General features: G+C 39.2%; 1 long non-coding RNA gene across 1 annotated transcript in view; it reads right to left on the bottom strand.

The window, feature by feature from the left end:
* The window catches only part of LOC116090220, a 48,780-nt gene extending 45,402 nt beyond the window's left edge, over positions 1-3,378 (bottom strand). Inside the window, exon 1 of the long non-coding RNA XR_004118612.1 lies at positions 3,200-3,378. This is a non-coding gene — a long non-coding RNA (uncharacterized LOC116090220). The remainder of the gene's footprint in view (positions 1-3,199) is intronic.
* Positions 3,379-8,872: the final 5,494 nt, after the last annotated feature.

Raw genomic sequence — 8,872 nt, forward strand, 5'->3', positions numbered from 1 at the left:
TAAACTTAGCTGGGTCAGACTTTGCCCTGTGATCAATACTCCCTATATCTCTTTCCTTAGAAAGAAAATACTAAGGAAGAAAATTTCCTAAATTTCCTTCCTTAGTATTTTTCTGACAAGCTGGCTCATAGTAGAGCTTCCTGTGTGCTTTTAGATCTGTGAAGCTCTTTATACAATTCATATTACATCCTTATACTTTGCATAGTTGAGAATTCATATATTTTGATCTCATGTTTTCAGCATTCTTTCTCACAACCTTAAGGGCTGTCCTGAAGGTCACAGCATTCTACCATTTGGCTAGGAAGTTATACACACCCTTGCCTCCCAGACTCATGCTGTCTCTGAATATCATGGAGTCATTAACCTTGGCAGAGAGGATATTCCTCAAAGGAGGAATGTGAAAATATGTACATTATTATACAAATAAACCTTATGCCCACAGCATATGCCCATCAACACTTGTGGAGGCCCATGTCATCATGCCTTTGTTCCAGGAGCAGGAACCATGTCATTCTGTCTCTTACATGGCCAGGCTGGACTCTGCACAGAAGGGGGATCACAGGTTCAAGGCCCTGAACAGCATAGTCATAGCCCAATAGTAGGATGCTTGCCTAGTGTGCATAGGCCCTAGATTCAACCCTTAGTACCACCAAAAGGAGAGTAACTTTTCTACACATTTATAATAAGAAGGAAGGGAGGGAGGGAGAGAGAGAGGGAGGAAGGGAGGAGGGAGAGAGGAAGAGATATAAGAAACATTTCCTAAAATGAATAGATGGCAACCAAAATATTTCTCAAAGATATAAAAAAAAATGGAGGAAAACAAAGAAACAGCATAAAATGTTTAATGTTGTAGGTTTCACTATTAAGACAATGTATGGTTAATATAATTTCATCAAAAAAGTTTATTTAGATTGTTGCATCCAATTTTTAAAGATATTAGCAATGTAAATAAATATGAAAGGAAGAAAATTACTTAAAAGACAATTTGTGTGGAACAGCTTATCATGTTAGAAGCTGATATTTATTGTAAATATATGATACTTTTAAAAAGTGATACTGACTAATATAAGAATACACTGAATATCAATGAAACAGAACAGATAGCTCAAAGAGAGACCAGTACAAAATCAAATTCACCCTAAGGACATAATTTGTACTTTGGATCAAGGAATATTTGCTTTAATATTTCACTATAATAAAACATTTTAAAAGCCAAGCTTTGCTGGGTATACACCTATAATTATAGTACCTGGACTATGGAGGCAGAGGATTAGGAAGGCAAAGTCTTCCTCAATTACACAGAGGCCTGGGATACATGACATATGTTCTTAAAAAGAAAAAGGTAAACTTGAAATACCCAACTAAAACAGTTCTTAAACAATGATGGCACAGTTATATTGATGATAGAATGTTATTTTGATAATTAAAAGCATGTTTAAAAAATAAATGTGTAGAAAAATAATTATGAGAAAAACAATAAGAAGATATGTGTTTGTCCTGCAGTGCCAGCTACTTATAAAGATGAGGCAGGAGGATTCAGTACAAGGTCAGCCTTAATAATTTAACATGTTACCCAAATTTGTGTGTGTATGTGTGTGTGTATGTTTAACATTTTTTTTAATTTAAAGATCTCTTTATTTGTATGTGTGCACACACCCATGTGTATGTCTATGTTACATGTATGCAGGAACCCTCTAAGAACAGAGGAGGCTGTGTAATTCTCTGGAGTCAGAAATACGATAACTTACAAAGCCCCATGCCATAGATGTTTGGAACCAAATACAGGACCTCTGGAAGAGCAAGCAAGTGGTTCTAACTGCTGAGCCATCTTTCCAGCCCTTCAACAAAAATCTTAAGAAAATATATGAAATTATTGACATCACATGTGTATGATACATCTGGGTTACTTCTTATTGTTGTTTATCTTTTCTAAATTTCAATAATTTTTGGCACCTAAGAGACCTATGCCAATCTTCCCTTCAATGAAATAGAAATATAAATAAGAAATTTTAAAGCATGTTTATTTTATTTCATCTTTATAGTTATTTTATGGCTATACAATTCTATTTATACTGAGTTCAGCAACTTCAAATGCAAAATCAGCCTTCTCTGTTCCTTCAATTTCCAGAGAGTCAAATGCTGTCTCCTCCTTTGAGTACTGCATGATTCACAAATAACCCACCAGGAGCATACAAATAAGACACAGGCCAATGTAAGGCAGTAATAATTTGCCCTTCTTTCCAGCTGCCATTCAATTACATTAAGTCTGTGTTATACATCTCAGTAGAAGCTATTAGTCTATAGCAGGTTACCGCTTATCAAAAGGAAAACTGGTGGCATATACCTATACATTTAAAAGGCATTGAGCTTGAAACTAACAGGTAATTCCAAATTCAAATTTATCTAAGCCAAAAAAAAAAAAAAAAAAAAAAAGGAAACTTGCTACCACACACGAAGTCTGGAGCTTGGCTAGGCTCCAGACAATCTGATCAATAGCTGGGTGGTCATGCGTCTTCACTCAGGCATTGTTAGTTTCAGCTTGATTCCCAGACTGGTTCTCTTCTTGGGATCAAGGAGTCTGTGTGATTTCAGTTATAAAAATGTAAAAAGACATAAAAGTGTAAAAAGGCATAAAAGACACTGTTTCTTATTCTATCTCCTTAGAAGCAAGGAGACTTCTCACAGATGCTCCATCAGTCCACTTGCCCTTCTTTGGTCATGTCAGAATCATGCAGCCATTTTAAACCACAGCAGGGGGAAGGAAACTGATGTAATCGTAGATAGATCAGGTAGGTTCAGTTCTTCTGAATCACTGGGTGGGTGCATAATGAGCACACATACTGGTGTGTGAAAAAGGGCAGGGGGCAATGAAGAATGCAAGATAGTGCATGTGGTATGCATGATAAGTGGGCCGTGATACTTGTTTGGACCCTCCACGTTGTTAAAGAATATAGTAGACCCTGTGATGGATGCTAAGGATGAAGTGGAAAGGACCAATCATTTCTCTTTCAGGATCTGAAGGCTTAGGAGATAAGGTACATAATTACTCAGGCAATTACAACACTGTGCTGAAATTATATGGCCACACTCTTTGGATGGGTGACTTAACCAGCTTTGATTCCCAAAGGAGGCTACATATCAGTAGGCCCAGAATGAGGAGGACATGTCACTCCTTGTGACAACTGAGAAGATGACATACCTGAAGCATGGCTGAGCCTCGAAACTGGAGATGAAAGTTGAGTAGAGCTCTTACAGAGCCTTGAAGGCTGTGGTAACGCACTTACATTTCGTCCTGGAGTAACTTCAGTAAAAAAGTACAAAGAAGGAAGAGAATCTGCTTGTCTCTTTGGAACATTCCCTCTGTTTTCAGAGTGCAGAGTAGATTAGATGGACAAAGCCTAGTTGTAAAGATTGCGTTTATGCTTTTTCAGTAATCCAGGCTAGACAGTCACAAACTATAAGATGATCTAGGCAGTTAAATGTCTACTGGTTGCTTATACATAGTCTAATGAGAATTATCGGAAATTTGAATCATAAAGCATGTAAGTGAAAATGCATAATAAATACAATGCCAGTGGTTTTGAATGTTGTGGAAGAAAAGAGCTATGGACTAAAGATGGTGCTGACATTTAAAGGCTCTCTGTAAACTTTGGAAATGTGCACCCTTAGACATAAGACCAGTCATTTTGAATCTTGACCTAACACTTTCCCCTTTTGCCTTCTGTCTCAGGGTCAGGCATGTTCAGTTTTATAGGCAGTTAAGATCTTTACTATGCTCTGGACATGGAGATGTACTCCTTATTTACAGCCCTTGGGAGATAGAGGCAAATCAGCATGGTCTACAGAGTGAGTTCCAGGCCCAGCAGGGCCACACAGTGAGACCTTGTCTCAAACACAAATGAACAAACTGATCTTTACTCTTCTACTTGAATGCCTTGCTCTCTCTCCAACAGAAGGAGGAAAAAAATGAGCTCTTGCGTTAATTTGACACAGATTCAAAGATTGCTCTGAAGAACATAGGTATAAATATTTTTTGCTGCTGTACAAATGGTATTTTCTCAAGTTAATTGCCTGTTAGAGAATGCTTAGACAGTTTCCAATTTAAAATTTTTTTTATTTTACATGTACGGGTATTTTGCCTGAATGCATGTCTCTATGCCCTATGCATGCCTGATGCCTTCTGTCCAGAAGAAGGTATAATATCCTCTGTACCTAGAGTTACAGACAGCTGGGAGCTTCCGTGTAGGTGTTAGGAAGCCGAGTCCTCTGGAAGGGTAGCCAGTGCTCTTAACCACTGAGCTACCTCTCCAGCTTCCCCGTCCTTTGCAATATAAACGGATACCCAGATGAATGACCTTGGACATAAATAAATGTTTGTCAGCCTCTCCCAACTTCCTCAAGAAAAGTTCCGCGAAATCAAATTACTGAGTCAAATACTGAATGTTTTCAAGTGTTCCATGCCCTGGTGTCATGTGCCTATTTCCAGGAAGTCTGTACTGATACATACTTCCACGTTGCATAGTTTATAACCATCTATGAACAAATTACTAATATTTTCCCTCTCAAAAATATCTCAAAAATACTAATATTTTCCCTCTCAGTCTTCTTTAATATTTACAGAGTTGGCAATCAGCTTCCTTAATCTGTGACAGTGACCAAGAAGTTTCTAAAGATATCCTAAAGGATGTAAACATCTCTTGCCACCTTCTTTTTGGGATTACTGCCAAACAACCACTTAGCTTAAGATCTCTGAGAGCTGGAGCTACCACTCTCTCCTGAGAAGCTAAAACCAGTAGCTAAAATGAGATTGGTGATTTTTCTCAGTTCTAGCTCTAGTACATCTTTAAGGAGTAACTAGGACATGGCAGCCGTCAGGCAGGGGTGAGGGAGAATTTCTAGACTCTCTTCTGTCTTCATTTCTTCTCTTACCCCTATTCTTTGATATGGACAGTTCCCATTTTATATGTGTTTGCTCATATTGCTGTATACTGCTATTAAAGCATAGCTTCGAATTTCTAGAGCAATTCCCTTAGGCACCTATTCGAACCTCCCCAGTCACCTGCACTTTCTTCTTGGGAATCCATAGGTGTCACAGTGTAAGAAAGACAAAGATGCTTGTATAAAACATCAACTCAAACCAGCCGAGATAGTTTGCTGGGCAGACTATGTTGCTTTCTGTGGTTTAAACGGCAATAAGGTAAAGACTTTCATAATAAGGAAGTGTAGCTGAAGTCCACTTGTCCTCGTCCCTAAGTCGTTGTGAGAAAACAGATGAAAAACTAGAACCTAGTAAATTTGGACTGTCATTAAACCCTCTTGAATATAGAAAGACATCACCTTGTCTGATGATAGCAAACATCTTATTGCCTCAGTATATGCCTGCCTGGTAAGTATGTCAGAGAAAGAACTTTGAAAAGACATCATGATGTTTTCTTTCCTGTTAGGATTATTCTCACAGTTTATAACTATTTCACTGTGATTTCTGCCCAATTGCCATCCCCAAATTCCAAGCAAAAAAGAAATGGGGGGCTTTCTTTTAGTTAAGGACGACTATGGCTACACCTACATCTTAGGACATAGAGAAATGTTTGTCTTTTAGTCATGATGAACCTATTGAGTTCAACGATTCTCAATCACAATTTCTGTGAGCAATTTCAGACTGAAGGGTCCACAATGTGACTGTATTTAGCCACCCCATTTTATACCTATTTTTAAGACAATAGACCCTTAGAAATCATATTTTAGTCCTGCCTCTATCCCTAACAATAGGGACTTTCACACAATCATCTTTCTAAAAGAACAACTGTAGTTTTCTCAGAGAGCCACTGAACCCAGATTTGTAGTTCAAATTCAGCAGCTCTCTGTTGCTGTCTTTTTTTTTTTTCCTGGCTGTTTGCAGACTGGACTTGTTACAATTGGGTCACCTCCCTTCATTCCTTAACTGTACAAAACTTCCACGCACTGAAACATCACATGCTGTAAGACCACGTTATTCCAGTTCTGACAATTTATCTGCAGTTCTTATGTGTTAAGTCTCGTCGTTCTGAGACTGTCTGTACTCCCATGATTATGTTCATGGAGAGAGGCTTGCAGGGTTTGTTTACACTTAAAGCTGCCATATGCTGCTCTAAGAAAAAAGATACTAATTACCAGGGGGAAAAATGAGGCAGGAAAATATGGAATTGCTGCAGACCTACTATGCCAACAAGCAAGACACCTTCTATTCAATGGGAGTAAGTGTGAACAGTCTATCCCACTGTGTTTTTATGTCCAGCTGAACCTGCTCCGATGAGGGTAAAGAGTAAGAAGGCCACCTTCTAGTACTTAGATACAAACGCATAGTGTGGCGTATTTTACATTTTCAGACAAAACTGCTTCAAATACTTGTTCACATGTAAAGTTACGTATAACAAGATTGGAAATCTTAAACACTACCTCAACTGAGTACTTAGCACTGATTGAGTGAAAAATAGAAAGTTCAGTCAGACATTTGTCTTCAAAATAACTGCTGGTGCTTGGACTCTTTGGGTCATTCCTTTGTCTTTCCTCCAACTGGTTTGTGACAATAGGGTAAATTTTTGTTTCCAAGGAAAGAACAATATAAAGAGAAAGCATGCAGCTTTGTACCCAACAACACGTTGACAGGAAATGTTGCTGTAAGTCACACTTTCAAGGACAGTGATACCAAGACACTTCCATCATGGTTATTCATCACCCTGGTCTTCTCTTCAAACACAGGCCTCCACATGGAATTTCCTTAAGAAGCAAACCCTGTCTGACTAACTGATCACCCATAACGGTATGCACACCGTGTAAGATCTGGACCAGAAGTCGGTACACAGAGCAGGCCTCAGCAGACAGCTAGGCAGCTAGATTTCTCCACATTTCCAACAGAACTAAAATAAGAAAACAAAACAAATCTAGACTTTTAGCAAATGGCTCCTTCATGAGCAAACATTTCCAGCAGCTAACTCCATCCATCCACCTCCATCCACCACCCCCATCCATTTTCAACTGAGGTTATCAGGGCTCCAAAGCAACAGGCACTTGACATTAGCCATGCAGTTCCCCAGAAGATGAACATCCCTTGAGGGTGGGTCCTCCATAGCCTATCCACCAGGGTTGGGAAGTGGAGTAACTTTGGAGGCACTTCCACAGTGACTCGTATTAAGTCTTACAGTTGTGCAACACAAATAAGTGTCAGCTCTTGTTTCTTATGCTTTCAAATGATGATTGTTTCGCGAGCAGCAGCAGTGGCAGCATGACTGTTGGGGATTATTTCTTACCACGGGTTTCCTCTACCCAGTGGGAGAATTCACGCCTTCTAAACTCTTTCCAACAGAATGGTGAGTGAACAGAACTAAATGGGGCCCTGATGTTGGCAAATTCGATATGGATATACAGGCTTCAGGTAATAAAACTCCACTGGGCCAAGGGATGCATCAGGAAACACACTGGAACATGGTAAGTAACAGTGACAGTGAAAGACTCAGGTCAATAGAATAGAGTCTTAAAGGCTGATATGACATCATTAGTGCCAAAACTTGAAACTCTTTGACCTTCTGCTCAGATTGTCATGAAAACAAACTTCAGCCACATATCAGCTTATTAGTTGGGCTGTAAACAAAACAAAGTCACCTTAAGTAAGTTTGGTTTATTATTATTTTGTTACATTTACATATCTTTGTGTGTGGTCACTCCCTCATGTGTTGTTGATGATGATGACGATGGTGATGATGATGATGATGATGATGATGATGATGATGATGATGATGATGAAATCAAGTATAGGGCCTTGTGCATGCTAGGTGAGCACTCTATGACTAAGCTAAAGCCACAGCCCAGAATCCCTAAGGTCATTACTCAGCCTTTAAGGCTTGCATACCTAAGCCATTACAAAGTCTATACAGTCTGTACTGCTCATGCCTTAAGTGACCTTTAAATAGTCTCCACAAATTCTCAGCACAGTCCAGATAGAGTGCCTTGTTTGAGACAAATGTACCTAAAGACATCTAAAGACCTAAACACACAAATGCCTCAGATACTAGTACCTGGTTATGTGAACCAGTCCTTTGTTAAGCAGTGGAAACTTCCTAGTGATGAACTCCATCCACCACCTCTAACCATCAACTCCATTCACTACTCTATCCATCATATCCATCCATCATTATCACTTCTATCTATCACCTCCATCTACCACCCCCACCTGCCACCTCCATCATCACCCCCATCCATCAACTCCATCATCATCTCCATCCATCACCTCTAGCCATGCCTGTTCTCCTGCTTTGCTTTGTCTACCTTCACTTTGATCTCATCTCACCTTGGTCCCCAAATCATTGGTTATGTCACATCAAACTAAATCCAAACCCTAATCTCTCAGATTTGATAATTACCTCCTGGTGTTTGCCACATCTACTTCATGGATTTGATTCACTCTGGGCAAGAGAGCTCTCCCTGGACTAATTCATCTATATCATATTATAAACCATAGTACAACTTCCTACACAATAGCTCTGAATAGTGAAGACCTCCACATGTTTGGCCTCACAACATTATTGTAAATGTAAGTTTTATTCTCCATATGTTAGTTGTCATCTCAGAGGCTTACTGACAAATAAACTCACCATTTCTAGTTCTTTCTGAACTCTGGCTGACTGGTTCAACTCAGCTATTGTGGCCCAAACTCCTCTCCAAGATGACTGATTTAATCTGATTTCTCATAGATCCTTTTTATTCTCTGGCTTCAACGACCTCTGTATGAACTCATGAGCAAACTCAACTCCACTTAACTGAACTGACTCCCAACACACTCAACTCCCAACTGATTCTCTCTTCCTCAGCTGCTTTTTTTTTTTTTTTTTTTTTTTTT

This window comes from Mastomys coucha, unplaced genomic scaffold, assembly GCF_008632895.1.
Source record: "Mastomys coucha isolate ucsf_1 unplaced genomic scaffold, UCSF_Mcou_1 pScaffold15, whole genome shotgun sequence".
Taxonomy (NCBI): domain Eukaryota; kingdom Metazoa; phylum Chordata; class Mammalia; order Rodentia; family Muridae; genus Mastomys; species Mastomys coucha.